The following is an 18036-nucleotide window of genomic DNA, read 5'->3' as shown; positions in this document are numbered from 1 at the left end:
GCAATATCTTAGAGAGCCATTCTTTTCTGTACGAAATTGGATTTCTTTATACACATACACATGCGCGCGCACACACACATCATATATATATATATATGTTGTATTTGATACAAGACCATGAGAGTTATATTATTCTTCATATGAAAACCAAGTTGAATGCTTTGGAAAAACCCAAAGAAAGCAAGTGACAAAACAAGAAAACAAAAAATCCAAATTGTTGTATAATTAAGTGTAAGCAAGACAGCTGTAAACAATCCAGGAGTCACAAAACACTACAAGGATCCTACACTCAGATTCCTTCACAAACTTTTAAGTTTTTGCTCCTAAGTTAGGATCACTGATAATACACAAGTTTATATAAGAATGTTGACCCAGAGCTCCAGTCAAAAGATATCCATGTCTTAGTCCTTGGAACCTGTGAATGTTACATTATTTGCAAAAGGGATCTTTGTAGCTGTGATTAAGGATCCTGTGATGGGGAGATTATCCTGGAACAATAGGGGGGGCCTCATATGTGTCCTTATAAGAGAGAGGCAAGGAGAGAGTTCTCCTTCTCTCCCACACAGGAAAATGTGATAAGAACAGAGCTGAGAGAGATTTGCAATTCTGCCCTTGAAGACTGGAGTGATGCACCCACAAGCCAAGGAATTCTGGCACCACCAGCAACTGTAGAAGAAGCAAGGGACATAGTCTTTTCTTGAGCTTTTGCAGGGAGCACCCTGTCTTGGCCCAATGATACTGATTTCAGATGTCTGGCCTCCAAAACTGTGAGAGAATAAACTTCTTTTGTTTTGAGCCACCAAGTTTGTGGCAATTTGTTACAGCAGCCACAGGAAACTAACTCAATCAGAAAAGGGTTTTTGATTTTTAAAAAACTGTTGATAAGCAAATGAGATAATGTGTGGAGAACACTTAGCAAAGCTCCTGAAACATAGTAAGGATTCAAATATATTGTCGATGCCATTATCGATACTAAGCCAACTCTGTCTAAGCTCCAAGCTCTTGGTAGCAAGAGGAAAAAATAAGGATGTTCAAACAGTAAAACAGGGGAATACATACACAAGACTCAGGAGTGAAAACACATGAATCAGCCCCTCATATAATGTGTACCTACCAGCTATGTCATTGTTACGTTATAATTTGTCCTATACTGAAAAGATAAATGGTGGATGAGGCCAGCCAAAGACAGCTTCTTGGGGGAGGCAAGCTTAAACATTTATTAGCAGAGAAGAAACAAGGGGGCAAAGAAGGGGAAAGCATGAAAGTGAGCAAAGCAATTGAAATCAATTAGATGCTTGTAGAGCTATCAATCTGGCTAAAGTAGAGACCAAGGTGAGACAGACCTTCTGAGGTTAGTTACCTAAATGGTAAAGGACCATAAAAGCTATGCTGACTGATTCAGTCGTTAAAAAGAATATTTTATAGGATGTATTATTTTACAAATATTGGCTCTTGGGGGTTTAAAAAATATAAACATGCTCTGGCCCCACTCCAGACCTACTAAGTTAGAATCCTTTGGTGTGAGATAACTCTAAAGGATTCTGATACCCACTCAGGTAGAGAATCCCTGTATCAGAGCCAATTCGTGGCAAAAGACCCACAGAATTAAAGTCTCATGAAGGATATAATGTATCCTCAAAGTATGCAATCAACTAAATCAACAGCACTTTCCTAGGTTAAAACTTCTCCCAAGATGTAGCCCCTCTGGGTTCCACCACAGACTTTCTATAAATCCCTCACTCTTTACTTTTCCTTTCCTAAGCATGTGGCCCTGATCTGCTCAGTCATCTTCCTCATGCTTTCTCACAAATTTTTCTAGAAAGGTCCATGAATTTCAGCTGCCCTCCCCCATCTTTCCACAACATTTTTCCCACCCAACTAAGATCTAACAATATTTCATAGAACAAAGTAACCATGTAAAAGTTCCATTAATATATTATATAATAAACTTATAAAAGTGTTCTATGACCATTTATTGTAATAAAATCTGAAGTACGTATATTAAGTGAAATTATAAATCATTTTTTACAAAAGATTTCCAAAAGCATAAAATTATAAAGTGGCTATAAAAAGCCAATAAGCTAAGCCCTGTTCACTTCAATCTTTACTTAAGTGTTACTAAGTAGCTAACAAAGTACAAGGCTCTGAAAAGATACAAAGTATATGGAAATCTCAGTGATTTAGACACAAACTTCACCAGTACTAGAGTAGAAGAAAAGGAGATCTGGGAAGGGGAACTGAATATGATCCTTAAAAAAAAATCTCCTTTGTGTGTGTGTTGGGGGGCGGGGTGTGTGTGTGTGTGGAATCTTTTTTTTTTTTTTTTTTGCGGTACACGGGCCTCTCACTGTTATGGCCTCTCCGGTTGTGGAGCAGAGGCTCCGGATGCGCAGGCTCAGCGGCCATGGCTCACGGGCCCAGCCGCTCCGCGGCATGTGGGATCTTCCCGGACCGGGGCACGAATCCGTGTCCCCTGCATCCAGGGAAGCCCTTGTTTTTTAGAATCTTGCTGGCTTTACCTTAGCCTGGGTTTATTTCATGATTAAAGCCAAAAATAAAGCAACACAAGTTAGTGTTCAGGTAAATAAGTTAGTTCTTTCCTCTCCCATAAGCTACACCAATTTATACATATTCCCAGGTAGTTCTTTTTACCTCAGTAATCTTCAGAAATTTCAATCACATCACATTCTATTGATATATACTTCCACCAGCAATGCGTGAGAACATCTGTTAGTCTCTCTCCTCTTCAAAAGTACTATCAGAGGGGCTTCCCTGGTGGCGCAGTGGTTGAGAGTCCGCCTGCCGATGCAAGGGACATGGGTTCGTGCCCCGGTCCCGGAAGATTCCACATGCAGCGGAGCGGCTGGGCCCGTGAGCCATGGCCGCTGAGCCTGCGTGTCCCGAGCCTGTGCTCCGCAAAGGGAGAGGCCACAACAGTGAGAGGCCCGCGTACAGCAAAAAAAAAAAAAAAAAAAAAAAGTACTATCAGATAACCAAGGACCTACTGTATAGCACAGGGAACTCTGCTCAATAATCTGTAATAATCTAAATGGGAAAAGAATTTGAAAAGGGATACATGTATATGTATAACTGAATCTGTGTACACCTGAAACTAACACAACATTGTTAATCAACTATACTCCGATATAAAATAAAAAATTTTTAAATGTACTATCAAATTTTTGATCTGTCAATCTAATAGGTGAAAATAGTATCTCATAGTTTAAATTTTTGATATTTATATTGTGTGTGAGGTTGAATATCTTGATATATATGTTTAAGAACGATCTGAATTTCCTTTTCTGTGAATTATCTGTTCATGATCTTTGCCCACTTTATGGTTGGTCTTTTTCTTATCAATTTGCAGGTACTCTTCATATATTAAGGAAGTTAGCTTTTTGTCTGTTATACAAGTTGCAAATATCTTCCTCAGTTCATGCCACTTTCTTTCCTTCATGTATATTTTATCCTCAACCAAATGGTAAATTCCTTCCATAAAAGGACATTTCTTTTATATAAACCCAGGACAGTGCTTTTCAAATCTTCCAACTACATATAGCAGCAAAATTTAAAAGAGGGGAAACCAGCCTTTTGGGGGGGGTAGTCAAGGGTGAAAATGAATTATTACTGCAGCACCTATTTGGGTTGACTGCCCAATCCTATTTCACATGATTACAGCAAGTACAAGCAAGTTCTAATAACATGGTATAGTTTGCTGAACAGGGGAGGGATGGGTGCTGGATGAATCTGTTTCCTGTTGTCTGGGCTGGTGCAGAGAACATTTAGGAGCTGCTGGTGGCCATCTATTACGAGGACTAGGAAGTGGTCCTCTACAGCATTAGAAGACGTGAAGCAAATGCACAGTGAAGAGTAAAGAGAAGAGATGAAGTGTATCCAGCTGGCACTGGAGTCCCAGAGTCCGAACCCTTGGATTCCTTTAGGCACTCCTGCATCTTTACAGTATATCTCACTTTTTGTTCATACCAGTTAGAATGGATTTCTATTACTTACAGCCAAAAGTGGCCTACTTACTACAACTACCATCTACTCAAATCATTTCATAAAGGAACATTTTAACACCAAAGCCTCAGGAGGGATAGAACCTCAAATTTTAAAAAAAGGTTTATGTTTAATGACAGCTGTGTGCCAGGAACAAGTCTAAGTTCTTGGCATATACTGTTAAACAAGAGAAAAAAATCACTGTTCTAATGGACCTTGCATTATAGTGAGAGTATACAGGTAATAAAATAAAAATACAATTTCAGATATGATAAACAGTTTGCAGAAAAAAATTTAAGTAATGGGATACAGGGAAATGAGGATGGTGCCATTCTGACAGGGTGGTTAGATAATAATGCTCATCTGAGAATGTAATTGAACTGAAACCTGAAATGATGAGGAGCCAGTTGTGTCATGCTTTAGGATGAGAATTCCAGGCAGAGGGAACAGACCTAAGTCAGGAACAAGCCATGACATTTCTGAGGGAAAAAAAGAAGGGCAGTGTAGGTGGAATATAGTGAACAAGGGGGAATGATAAAGAAGTGGTAATGGAGTAATTGATCTAAGAGGAAAAAGCGTAAGTTGGTAAAGTAAGTAGGAATCAGACCATGTATAGGAACTAGTAGGCAGAGGAAAGGATTTGAAAATAACTTCAGCTTTATGAAAAACTCACTACATTGTCCTTAATTCTCATTTTGCTTTGCATCAGTGATAACTTTACAGACGTTTAGAAACTACTTCCCAAGTATTAAACACAACGTTGAGGTTAGCTAGGAATGAGCATTTCCTAAGCAGAAAATATCTCTTCTGGAGGATTATGAAATGTTTTAAGAAAAAAATGCAAAGCCATCTTAAAAAAGAAGAAACTAGGAAAGATGGTAGAAACTACTTCAAATTCTGTACTACTTATACTGTGAATGAATCTATATACTATGATCAAGGCTGCACAAAGGTCTTAAAGAAGAACTTAAAAACTTAAGTCCTTTCTAAACTACTATAAAAATAACATCCTTTGCTAAGTTCACTATTATTGAATTGGACGTTAACAAAGTTAAATATTGTCAGAAGAGAAAACTGGAAACTAGACTTCTTTGACTTTATTGTACCTCTTGAGAATAGCTACAGCTTAATAGTCAACAAAGTTGTGGGTTTCGATCTTATCTCTATTACTAAGATAAAGGAAGAACTTCCCCTATGTGATAAAAATTAGGTACAAAGGATGCTTCAATATCTTTTCCTCTGAAAGCTTTTTAAATTAGGAGAACAATCAGCTTTAAGAGGTTTGGATACAGTACAGCTCACATAAGATGGTGTTCTCTCCAGATCTTTCCGGACAACTAATATCTATATACGCAAAGCAAGTAATTAAACCTGCACTGCCTCTAAGATTAATATCAGTAAAGTCAGATCTTTGAAAGCTCTAATGTATTCATGAATCTCATCTTTCACTATGTTAGATATTTAGTTAGCCCACGTAACCAAAAAGTAGACTGTTAATAACACAATCTATAAAGAGAGGTACTTTTTGAGTGTGGTGTGAGTTAAAGAAATAAAAGTCATTTAGACACCTTGATCAAGACTTCATTCTGAGGGCATCCTCCTCAACACATTTGCAGCAGTTTGGCAAAGTGCTCAGGGATTATTAGTAACGGTGTATGGGAGGGAGGGATACGGTCAACCTAAATTGTAAAGTCTCCCCCCAGTGGTCTCACATACAAATAACAGGAAGAGTTGGGAAATGATCGCAGCTTCTGTGAGACTGACCAAGTAATCTATGCAGAATCCAGTAACTACAATGAAGAAATCAAATCTTTAATTCAATACTAGCACCATATCAGTGAAGAGACCTCGTATGCTTTTCTGCTCTTATGATATCATAAATGTGAACACTATTTTTGGAAGGAAAGAATCTATAGGTTCTTTTTTCTCAGTATAATTTTTTAGGAATAATTTAATGATATCCTCAGCCCAGCCCAGTATTTGTTTTATCTAATGGGCAGGTGTTCATTCCTCCAGAAATAAATACGAGCACATCCCTTGCAAGTTAACTACGTCTACCTGAAGTGATGTTCTGATACAAATTTAGTCACTTACCAAATGAACCACCTTGTTAAAGAAAATTATAACCAGTGCTAAAAACCTAATGTCTAATTTGCAAGACACTCTTTTTAAAAAACCACCTAGGACTAGGTAATTTATAATACAGCGAGTGACATAAAAAGTACAAATGGCTCCTCTTGCCTCTTTTAATATTTATTTTCTTGGTGTTTTTATAATTAGGTAGCCTTTGACCGGCACTAACCCTGTATTATTTGTAACTTGCAATAATTTTCTGATGTTACTTTTAACAAAGCTTGGATGTCAAAAAAGTGAAGGGCATTTAATTAAAATCTCAGTTGTCTTCTGCTCACCATCTATTATTAAATGGTAAAGTATATAAAGGGATGGTAAATGCTCAAACAACTTCAGTTTTAAAAGCAGAATAGAGATAGCATACATGGAGTCTCACAATTATGATTTTCTTGGTTATCCCAAGCTAAAAAGGAGGGGTGGGGGGAGGAGGAAGAGAGCAGGCTGTGTAGTCTTCTGGAACAATTTCAGCCTTAAATGAGACTCAGGAAAAATGCAAACTGCTCCCATGAATGTTTAAGAAAAATATGATTCGTTTAAAAAAAAAATCCAACAGTTGGCCTACAGAACAACAAAAAATGACGCTGTCTTATATAGAGCTACCAGACTTGCTTAAGCCCCTGATTTTTCTAGTGTTCATATAATTTAGAATGTAAAAAAAGAAAAAATTCATTTTGAAATTCCAAGTGGAAAAGCAACTGAGTGGCATCAATTAGAAAATGACACACACAGACATCCCGGAATCGTTTTTTTTTTTTTTTTTTTTGCATAAAGATATTTAGTGTGCAATCTCTATAGGACAAAAACAGAGCTATTAAAAATGTTGCCACTTGTATATTATGTAACCCTAGTCTAAACTAAAAGCAGCATAAACCTTAAAGAGTAATACATTGTGCAAACGTCTATTTAAACATGAATTTAAATACATGATAGATTTCAGATACAGATGACCTCAAAAATGACACAATCCACAAAAGTTCTTTGTTTACTGTAATCAGGCCTCAGAAGACATGACTATAATCAGGCCTGATACAATAATACCGTGAGGTCTGTTGTTACACCTGCGTACTGCAACTATCTCCGCATTGGTTAACAGCCTGTTACCTCTCCTAAAATATTCGGCATACGGAAGTTTCCCAACGACCATCTGAAAGATTTCACTGGAAGGAATGGCTGCTAAACCATACTCCCATTGAAGAGCGATTTTAACGCACCTCCACTGTTCCGAGCCATATAACAAGAAGACCAAGACAGGAAGCACAAAGTAAAATTCCAACCATCCCCAAAGGCATGGAAAAAGAGTAAAACGTGATTAGCTTGACCTTAACCAGCTGTTTATAAGTAATGCGGAGAATTTTCTGAGCTTCCCCATCAGCCTTCAATTACCTTCCTCGCCTGCCCCCACCCCCCTTTTACGTGCCCCAAAGGATGGAAGTTGAATGGATGTAATCTCGAGCCGTAATCCAAGGAACTGGGGAGATTGAGACTAAACTCCCAAGAAAGTGTTAAAAAGTCCTTCTGCCAAAACACCCACCAACCAATCCACATCCTGTCATCACGCCGACCGTGAGATCCCTCCATCGACTCACTCCTGGCCCTCCACCCCGCCAAAAAAGCCAAAAAAAAAAACCAAAAAACCCCAAAAAGCCACAAACAAAAAAAGCCAGCACCTTTCTGGTTCCAGACCAACGTACTCAGAATCGGAAAGCACTGCCTCAGCCGCAAACGCCTCCGGAGCAGCGTGTGCTCGGCCCAAAACCACTCTGGCCAAACAACTGGAGTCTCGTGCCTCGGAAGTGGCAGCAGAACTCGCCGAAAGCCTCCTCCCCCAAGAACTCGGAGCTCGAGAGGCAGCCAGAGGCCGGCGGAGTCGCCCCCACTGGGCACCGACTCCGAAGGTGTCAGTCACGGCAACCGCCGTCCCCGGCGCGGCTCTCCATTCATGCTTTAACGCCACTCTCGCCGCAGAGGGTGCAGGCGCCCGCGCCCGGCTCTCGGAGGGGGCCCCGCGCCCCCAGCCCCAGCCCTGCCCCCGCCCGGGCCGCGCCGGGGAGCGCGGGCGGAGAGCGGGGCGCGGCAGCCGGCAGCATGGGCCAGACACGTTGCCGCGCTCGGCCGGCCAGCCCGCACGCCCGCAGCCCGGGAACCTGGGGCCCCGCAGAGCGCGCCCCTCCCGCGCGAGACGAGCCGAACAGCCCCCGCCGCCCGCCCGAGCCCAGGTGCCGAGGGGGCGGGGCGGGCCGGGGTCCCCGCGTGGCGCGAAGCCGCAAGCAACAGGGCGCCCCCCGGCCAGCTCGGCGCGCGGCTAGACCGTTACCCGAGAGACGTGGGGGCCCCGGCAACTCACCGGCTCGCACCTCGGCTTCCTCCGCGCCGCCGTCGCTCCCCTCCTCCCGCCGCCGCTGCTCTTCCTCAGCCGCAGACGCCGCCGAGCAGCCCCATCTACAAACTCCGGACTCGTAGTTGGGAACTGGAAATGCGGCTCTCACTCCCCTCCGCCTCCCTCTCTCTCCGCCCCCTCTGTCGCTCTCCACTCCGCCCGGCTCAGGTCGCCGGCGCCGCCGCCACCACCGCGCGCGCGGCCAGCCTCCCCTCAGCCGCCCTTCTCCTCCGCCTCCGCCAACGCCTCCGCCTCCTCCTCCTCCCCCTCCCGCTGCCGCCGCCGCCGCCGCGGCGCGCTCTCTCCCGGCCTCGCGCGTGCGCCGGACGCCGGGGAGTGCGCGCTCGGGAGCGAGGAGGCGCCGCCGCCTCGGGGAAGCCGGGCCCCGCCCCTCCGGCCGCGGCGCGGCGACCAGGTGGAGCCCCCTCCGAGCGCCCGCAGACGGCGGCGTCCCGGCCACATTCGCCGCCCGCGCCCCGCCGCCTCTACTGGGTCTCCCCGGTCCTGGCCCCGAGCCGCGCCCGCGAGAGGGTCACCAGACCCAATCCGCGCCGGGTCTTCCAGACCGAAATTGCCGTTGTCATTCAGCATTTATTGATGAGCAAGATACTCCCCCCTGGGCGTTTTCGAAAGAGGCTCCTCCCGGCCCTTACCAAGAGTTACGTTCTAAGAGCCCACTAGTCGTGGGGCACAAAGGATAAATAGACCTCGAAAAGAAGCCTCTGAAAATCTCCCCCCTCCCCCTTCACACTCACACCCCTGGTTCTGACGTGTATTTGGCAGGTTCTATAGCTCTGACGATGTCCTTCACGAATTTTCTCCCGAAGGCCCAACCCGGCTGATTCACACGCTAGGAAATGGATGGACACTAGCTCTTTTCATAGCCCTGGGTCTCCCGTGGAACTCCCGGGGCCGGCTTTGCTGGACACTCCCAGGACACCAGTTGTTCAGATCCTCCCAAACATCTGGCCTTCCCACACTTCGGAAGTGGGGACTGCCATCCTTTCCACCTCGACTCTGCCGAGAGCTTGGTGACCTGGGATGAGTGACCAGGTGTACAGATGATACGTTTTGACAGGAGCGCAGATTTAATTTTTCAGTTGAAAGAAACTGAGCAATGCAGTGCAGCAGAGGCTCTGGCTAGAACACAGCAAGACAATCAGAGAACTTCTGATTCCCTTAACATCTACCTAATCCCAAGAGTTCTGTGACCCCTCAGACCTGTGATGGGGGCTTTTAGCAAAGCTGTCCTTCCGAAAACTGAAGAAACTATGAACATGTTCTTTACATTTTACAAAATGTATACTGCAGTCTTTTCAAACCGTGAATGTAGAAAGTGCAAGTAAAACTTGACATGGGAGGAACATCACGTCAGGTGGCTTCCTCTATGCAGCCTTTCCTGGCTTCTCTTGGGCACAGTTGCACTGTTCTGCATAAACCAGGCATTTGATAAATGTTTGCAACATGGCCCTTTGGATTCAGAGACGGAGTTTCAAGCTGTACTGTGTCCGTCCCCCCCACAGCCCCCCTGGCCCCCCCCAGCCCCTGGCCACCCAATCTCTGTGAGTGTGGTTAGCACAGAAGGGAGGGAGAGAATACTTTGGGTGAGGTGTATTAAGAAGGCCCAGCCCCCAAAACAGTGATTTTTCTCTTAGCCTCAACCAAGCATCAAAGATTAATTTACTTTTCCGTTAGGATCATTAATTTTGCAAACCAACATGCAGGGGGAGTTTGTAGCCTATTAATTTAGAACCTTCTTTCCTGGAACAGCAAACCTGAGGAAGGGAAATTGGAAGCATTTAAGGACACCTGAATGTACTAAGGGAAACAGTAACTGTGGACACATGTTGAGCCCCACCCCCCCTTGTAGTCAGGCCAGCTGGATGAAATGAAGTAGCGAGTGCCCCATGCCCAAGAGTGAGGCAAGGCGGATGCAGAAGGGAAGAATGAGGTTTCTCCTCTCAGAGAATCAGCAAAACTTTCAGGTCTTCCTCTTCCTCCTCCTTGCTTCCCAGACCCATTAGCTTCCCACGGGAGACCCGATGGCTCATCCCTGCTGCACCCTACCCAGACCTGCCAACTTCGATTCTCTTCTTCCTTCTGACAGTCAACCTCAGGACACCCCCTCCTACCCAGGGAATGCCCTGAGCTCCTCTGAAGGAGAGGGGATGAGTGTCATTTCTGGTGTGTTCCTGATCCCTCACAGTACACTTTTATTTTCTCGAGGGTCTTCTGGAAGCAAGGTACTAACCTTCTACTCCACCCCCAGTCCCTGAAAATAGGATGAAGTTTACTGAAGAAGCTTTGGGGAGGGAGAGATAGGGGAGTCTCTGCCCCTCAAATCACAACACGTAGTCCTCCCTGACTTACAGCTGGGACCAGTCCTAGCCAACTCCCTTATCCCTGTATGTACCAGGGACCCAGCATTTGGGAGCAGGAATATAGGAACAATTACCTTTCATTTACAGTTCCAAGTCTGTTCTTTAATTAATGACAGCTATTACATGGAGACTTACCATGCTTGTAAGACTCAGACTCATCCTCAGAGCCAGAAAAAAATGGTTTTGCTCCACACCTGCCTTCAATTGCTTGTTTTCAGGATGCTCTTGGCAGTGAAGTTTCTCTTTCAGTGCCTATATTTTATCAAATACAATATATTATAAAACACTACCTTTTATAAACAATAGTGCCACTTTATGACATTCTGCCCTTCCTCTAAACTTTAAAGGTGGGACATGTCAGAATAAATTTAAAGGGATCTAATATGAACTTTGGAATTCTCATCATTGCTTGCCAGCCCACCTTTCTGAGAGGTCATCATTTCTGAGACACTACCCATCCATTTCCCATACCTCTTACAAATTCTTTGTTCCAAGAAAGTGGAATGTTATGATTGAAAACGATGGGGAATCCTTCTTTTAGTGTCCTTAATGGTTTGGCTTTTCATTTTCTTCAAGATTACTCTAAAAGGATCATAATTTTGCCACAGACCAATTTCTCTACTAACTGTAACTCAATTTAAAGTCTGAATTTTGATTCTTAATTCCAGAGCATCTATCATTGGCTTTATTTCTGCCTTCAAATATAAACAAAATCTTCTATCCTTTCAATACGATTTTTTTTTCTTTCTCTCTCTCTCTTCTGAGTTGCTTTGGCATTTCAGAAATTGAGAATTTTGCTAATAATAAAAGACCCAAATCTTAGCAGGTCCTACCTGTTTGTTTTTCAACTAATCCATCATAATAAGATCGGCGATGTTCCTGGAATATAGCTTTATGAAAAATTGCAACTGACATACACCACAAAGTCCAACCAAGCTTTCCTCCAGAACACTTTATTTAGCTTCACCCCTTTTATCTCCGTTCACAAAGCTAGGTCGGATACCAATTTCCAGCCTCCTTGCTAACCTTTCTAATTCTAGTCTCTCTCTTGCTTGCTTGCAGTTTTCTCTACACTTAGAGCAGTACTTCTCACTTTGGGCTGTTTATTGGAATCATCCAGAGAATTTAAACAAACAAAACAAAAAAAATAGAAAACATTAAAAAAAACACTGACATCCAGGTCCCAACTCTAGGTTTCACCGTTCTGCCCCATAGGCTAGGCACCAGGATTTTTCAAAGCTCTCCAGGTAATTCTAATATACAGCCAGAGTTAAAAACTACTGAAATGAGTCATCTTCAAAACAATATTTTATACCAAGTCTTCTCAGAATATTGGGGTGGCTCCAAATTACCTCAAGTAATCAAATTAAAATACCTAATCCTGTGTTATAAGACTCTTTGCCAATTGACTAGAATAGTCCCCTTTCAAAACAACTTAAATTTATCTCCTTCCTAAAGCTTCCCCAGATTAGTCTCACCTGGCTGCCTAAAGAGCACTGTTTCCAATTATCTGAGCATTCCAACTGGCACTGGTTGACAAGCCCTTGGACCACAGTTGATTGTGTATTATTGTTTTAATCTAGCTTTCATAGATATCTGTCAGAGGCTTACTTGTAATCTAAATCTCTCTGAAGTCCCACTAGGTTAACAGACAATCTCAAAATAAACAGAAATGTTATTCTTAGCAGCACTTTCTCCTACCCACCAGAAAGAACATTCCCTGACACAAGGGCAGTTCATTTTTTTTCAGTCACCACAATTAAAGCCAACAGTTGTAAGAATTTGCATGTTTGGGGTTTTTTTCTTGTTGTTGTTTCTTACAAAAATTAAAAACAGCCTGTATATCTTGATTGATCTCCCTGTCCTTTCCACCCTTCATTTACTTTAGACATTGGAATGTGGCTTCCACACCCACCTCTCAACTGAAACTACGCTTTACTGCTGCCACAACTGACATTTTCATTCCTGTGTTTGTTCATTCATTCACTCATTTATCAGTGGTAAATGCTGGTAATAAAATAATTAACAATACCAAATTACCCTTACCTAATGGTGGAGAATAATAAACAATTAAATTATCACATGATAAATGCTATGTCAGGGGTCTTAACCAGTCACGATGGAATCGTGGTGGGGTGCGTCTTTGCTTAGTGTTCAAGCAATCCAACTTCTCTGCAGCGTCTGAGGAGGTTAGCCTCTCCACCTTTTAAACCTCTCCTTTCCTTCTATTTCCCTGACACTTTACGACCCAGGACCGCCTTCTACTTCTCTGATTATTCCTTCTCTGCCCTCTTAACTTGTGTCATCTTCTCCTACTTCCTAAATGAAAATGTTCCACTTAAGAGTGGAAGAGATTTTTGAGGGAGAAAGTGTAGACAGAGAAGAGACCACTGTTTCTCTCAAGAATCTCATGGACCCTTAGGGTTCTATCTTCAGTGCTTCCACATCTGTATCTACAGTTCTACTCTCCCCTGAGGCATGTTTTCAACTTCCTGTTGAATATCTCCATCTGGATAACCCATTCACAGCTCAAATTAACGTCTAAAATAAAATGTATTACTTCTACCCCCCTGCTCTATCCCTCCTGCAGGTTTCCCTTGTGCCTCTTTTACCCTCTCCCTAGCAGATACAGCCTGCACCCAGGTCCCTTGAAATTTGCCTTTTCAATGTCATTCATAGGAGTGGGTTCTCTTGTGCATTTCCTCTGGCCCTACAGAAAGTCTCCTTGCCCAGTCCCATGTGCATCTGAATGCCAGATGTCAGTCATATCATCCCTGCCTCCTCACTGCCTATGGGACTCTATTCACAAGGTCATGCACAACAATTTTCAAGACTCCCCTGCCCCCATGTGGGGATATTACACATCAGTCATATCTTGTACCTTTACATTTCCACCCCCTCTGTTTTGGCAGGAATGCCTTTCCTATCTCTGCTGGCCCAAATCCAAGCTTTTATGCCCATCTCACATCCTCCTTTTCCACTACAATTTATCTGCTCCACCTTAAACAGAGGCAACTGTTTTCATTTGAATTCCGGTAACATTTTATCTCTTACAGTCCTTTATCTATTCTGCTTCACAATAGCATCATTTGTTTTTGAATATTTATCTTAACACTCTTTTCACCACAACTGCCAGCCCCATCTCCTACTTACTTGCAGATATGAATCCAGGGTGCTGTGTACAGGAATGCTTGGCAAAATACTACTCATAGTGGGGGCTCATTTATTGAAACAGATAAAGTTGTTAGTTGGTGGACTTCTAAAATTAAAGATAATTAAGTGGAAAAAAATGTTGCTAATTAGAAGTGAACTCTTGCTCTTGAATATACAAGCTACAGCTGAGAAGCTCTTCCAAGGGCAATCAGATTTCAGGCAGGGACCCTAATTGAGCTACTTGAGTTTAACAGACAGCAGCCAGCTGCTATATCTAATTAACCCTTTGGGAGTCTCATTTCAAACTGCCTTCCAAATTCCAGCTCTCCTATTTATATATGAGCTAAAAAAAATAATAGTTCTACTCAGGCGTCAAAAGTAGATTTTAAAATATATGAAAACAATGCGGAGGGGGAAGGGTAAGCTGGGACAAAGCGCGAGAGAGGCATGGACATATATACACTACCAAATGTAAAACAGATAGCTAGTGGGAAGCAGCCGCATAGCACAGGAAGATCAGCTAGGTGCTTTGTGACTGCCTGGAGGGGTGGGATAGGGAGGGTGGGAGGGAGGGAGACGCAAGAGGGAAGAGATATGGGAACATACGTATGTGTATAACTGATTCACTTTGTTACAAAGCAGAAACTAACACACCATTGTAAAGCAGTTATACTCCAATAAAGATGTAAAAAATAAATAAAATATATGAAAACAGAAAAAAATTTAAAGATTGTGAATATATATGGTGTCAATATGGTATCGAGGTTCATTGGATAGGCAGAGAGGCATGGAGTCCTGGAGGGCAGAGGTCTTTATGAGGAGTCTTATGGCATTATAGTAAAAAAGAGTGTCTGAATAGCCATTAAGCACAGAAGCAAGGGGTAAAACTCTGAGTCTGATGCTCCTCCAGAATACTGGAGGGCAGACTTGAGGGCAAAACCAAGTGAAGAGAGTGCATAGTAGGCCCTTAAGACACTTTTGTTACACAAATGAATGAAACATGATCAGGATCAGGGGACTGGGAATAAAGATGAAGTAGGGTGTGTGTGTGTGTGTGTGTGTGTGTGTGTGTGTGTGTGTGTGTGTGTGTGTGTGTGTGTGTGTGTGTGTGTGTGTGTGTGTGTGTGTCGGGGATAGTCAGGGCAAACTGTTTTGTCTGTTAAAAAAAAAAAATCCAAGAACTTGACGGTCCATTCTAAAGTGATGCCATCTTCATGGTAGGGAGTAAAGGGACTTCATTCCTCTTTAAAATATCAGCTGTTTATAAATATGAAAGACCAGGTCTTTTACAAATCCTGCTTTGGTAATAATAATGAATAATAACAATTATCTATTGCGCTCATGCCTATGTGGCAGTGTTTTATGTCCTTTAAATCCTGTTTGAGTCATTATTTTCATAGCCACTTTACAAATGAGGAAACAAGTGAAGAGGGGGTTAAATTAACCTGCCCAAGGCTCCATAACTATGAAGTGTTCAAGTCAGTTCGAGTGCAAAGCTCCTGCTCATTCCCACACTTCATCCACAGAGTGCTTTGTAACTCCCAGGTCAATTCAACCGGAATGAATTATAGTGCAAATCACCACAATTAAGGGTTCTCCATAACATGTTATTTAACTCAGACTCATCACCATGATTTTCAAACTTACTGCATATTTTAACAATGTAGGATTTGTGGAAAAGCTATGTTTGTAGTTTTTGTTACAGTAGAACTATATTATAGAAAAGTGCACATTTTTTCTGAACTTGTCTTTCAAGAAATTAAAAAAGTGATAAACAAAATAGTAAATAAAAAATACATTTTAAAAGAGTAAGAAAAGAGTTTCTTTTACTCATTTAGTAGTACACGGTCATTATTTAACTGTCAGCACATTGCAGTGACATAGTTTTGTAGCACGGGGACTTACTAAGTGAAAAAGGAACAGAGAGCATCAGTTCAGCTTCACTATGTGTAAATCCACTTCCCTACCAGGAAAGAATAACATTAAGAGTCAATGAAATACTTTTAAAAGACAACTTATATAAATTATCTACAGTAGAGCATTGCAAAAATTATTACTCTAGTTTTTTTCCTCATTGTCAGTTAACTTCAATTTCCTTAGAAAACATGATGGCTGTAGAGATGCACTCCCTAAATCTGCTTTTAAGGAAAGACTTGTTGCCCCAGCTGCAGGAGAGCTGTCAGAAGAACTCCAGCTGTCAGTCCTTTGGGGATCACGTCAGCTGCAGAAAACCCACATGCCCAAAGATGTGCCCCAAGCCCTTCACAGGTTGGTCCACATTAAATGACAGATGGAGCAGGGACATGTAAAGGCCCAGCCACTTCAGCCCAGGTAGCAAGTCTGAGAGGCCATTTTAGCTCCAGAGTCCACCGTGGGGACAGCTGAGGCTGTTATTCAGGCCTGTGTCCCACATTGATTTCTCCCTCTGCCAAATCTTACTTGCCTTCCTTTCACAGGTGTTCATCCAAGTATACCTACTGTACTGAACACACTGAACTGTCTCAGAGGCCACCTTTCAGAGAACCCACCAGGTGACACAGGAAAGGCTTTGATTCATACACCATATGTTTCTTTACCTTAGGGAGAAAACATAACCAAGTCATATATGCTAATGCAATTGTTTTGGCAGAGGTTCATGGCTGACTCTGAATCTATTCAATAATTTGCATGTGTATTTTGTCTGTCTGTATTTACATTGTATGAATGTCTTCTATCTACATGGATAACCACTTTGCGTGTTCCTATGAGGGAATACAACTAGGTGAAAGAGACTTGGTTGATTTAGAAGAGCTTACAATTGATGATGGATGCCTATTATTTTTCTCTAACCAGTATTCCTTCCTCTCTCTTCCTTTGGGAAAATGTCTCCCTCACTACTCATTGCACTGGATTCTGGTGGGGCTGCTAATCATGGTACGCTTCCCACACTCTCAAATCATAGGAGTGGCCATGTGACCCAAGCCTGGCCAATCAGAGGACTTCATCCTCTCAGTGATTGGTCCAAGAAGTAGGCATATTACCTAAATCAAGAAAATTTTGGATTTAAAAAAATATAGATTACAGCAAAGAGAAAGATAATTTTTTTTCTTTCCTCAAATCAACACTTGGAGAAACTCAGAAAAGGAAGATTTAGTCATGCCTGAGGTCAGCCTTACTTCTGGGTGTTTCTGGTTACATAAATTCATGAGACACTTTTTGAGTTGGGTTTCTATTGAGAGTTCTGACATACATAATCTGTTTGTGGGAGAAGTTATGCATCTATTAAATGTTAAGGCACAATACAATCAATATATGCTTATATGGTACAGTTAGGTAAATAATTATGAAGATACTGACTAATTGTGTGTACTTAACACTTATCAGATTAACTCATTTCAATTTTTTTAGAACTAAGAAGTGATGATTATAATTTATCTCATTCTAAGTCAATATATAATTCTCACAACTTGAATACTTACTTAAAATATATTGAAGTGTATCATTGCAACCTACACCAATTGCCCAATCAAATATTTCCATTTACATATTTCAGAATTAAGTCATTATGCTATTTATATAATGCAGATAATATGGTACAAAAGAAGAGTTTAGAATCAGAAAGCTCTATGTTATATTTCTGAATTCACTACTTATGAGCTGGGTAACCCTGGGTAAGTTATTCAGTAGATGAGAACTTAACTTTCCTCTTCTGCAAAATGGGTGTAATAGGCCTAACTTGCAGGATGTTTTAAGGATTATGAATTAAACCTATGAAATGCCTGATACAGTTGCTTGCTCAGAGAAGAGAGTATTATGTATTAGAGTATTAGAGAGTATTATGACTACTATTATTTTCACGATAGTTGTAGAAGAGCACATGGCCATTTGCTAATTATCTTTAGTGCATAATTAAGAGCTAAGAATGCTTTTTTTTTTTTTGCTTTACGCAGGCCTCTCACTGTTGTAGCCTCTCCCGTTGCAGAGCACAGGCTCTGGACGCGCAGGCTCAGCGGC

At 42.2% G+C, this 18036-nt stretch overlaps 1 protein-coding gene across 4 annotated transcripts in view; it reads right to left on the bottom strand.

The window, feature by feature from the left end:
* PALS2 (protein associated with LIN7 2, MAGUK p55 family member) overlaps positions 1 to 8533 on the bottom strand; it is a 110076-nt gene extending 101543 nt beyond the window's left edge. The window contains exon 1 of one of the 4 annotated variants that reach the window (XM_079932356.1): positions 8477 to 8533. The gene's annotated coding sequence lies outside the window, so the exon portion shown is untranslated. Of the gene's footprint in view, positions 1 to 7799; positions 7900 to 8476 lie in introns of those variants that run through there. The other 3 variants (XM_079932353.1, XM_079932355.1, XM_079932354.1) reach the window with 3 other exon arrangements.
* Positions 8534 to 18036: the final 9503 nt, after the last annotated feature.

The sequence above is a fragment of the Stenella coeruleoalba genome (genome assembly GCF_951394435.1).
Source record: "Stenella coeruleoalba genome assembly, chromosome: 9".
Classification (NCBI taxonomy): Eukaryota; Metazoa; Chordata; class Mammalia; order Artiodactyla; family Delphinidae; genus Stenella; species Stenella coeruleoalba.
Note: the sequence above shows the minus strand (reverse complement) of the source record. Positions and strands in the feature narration are given on the sequence as shown.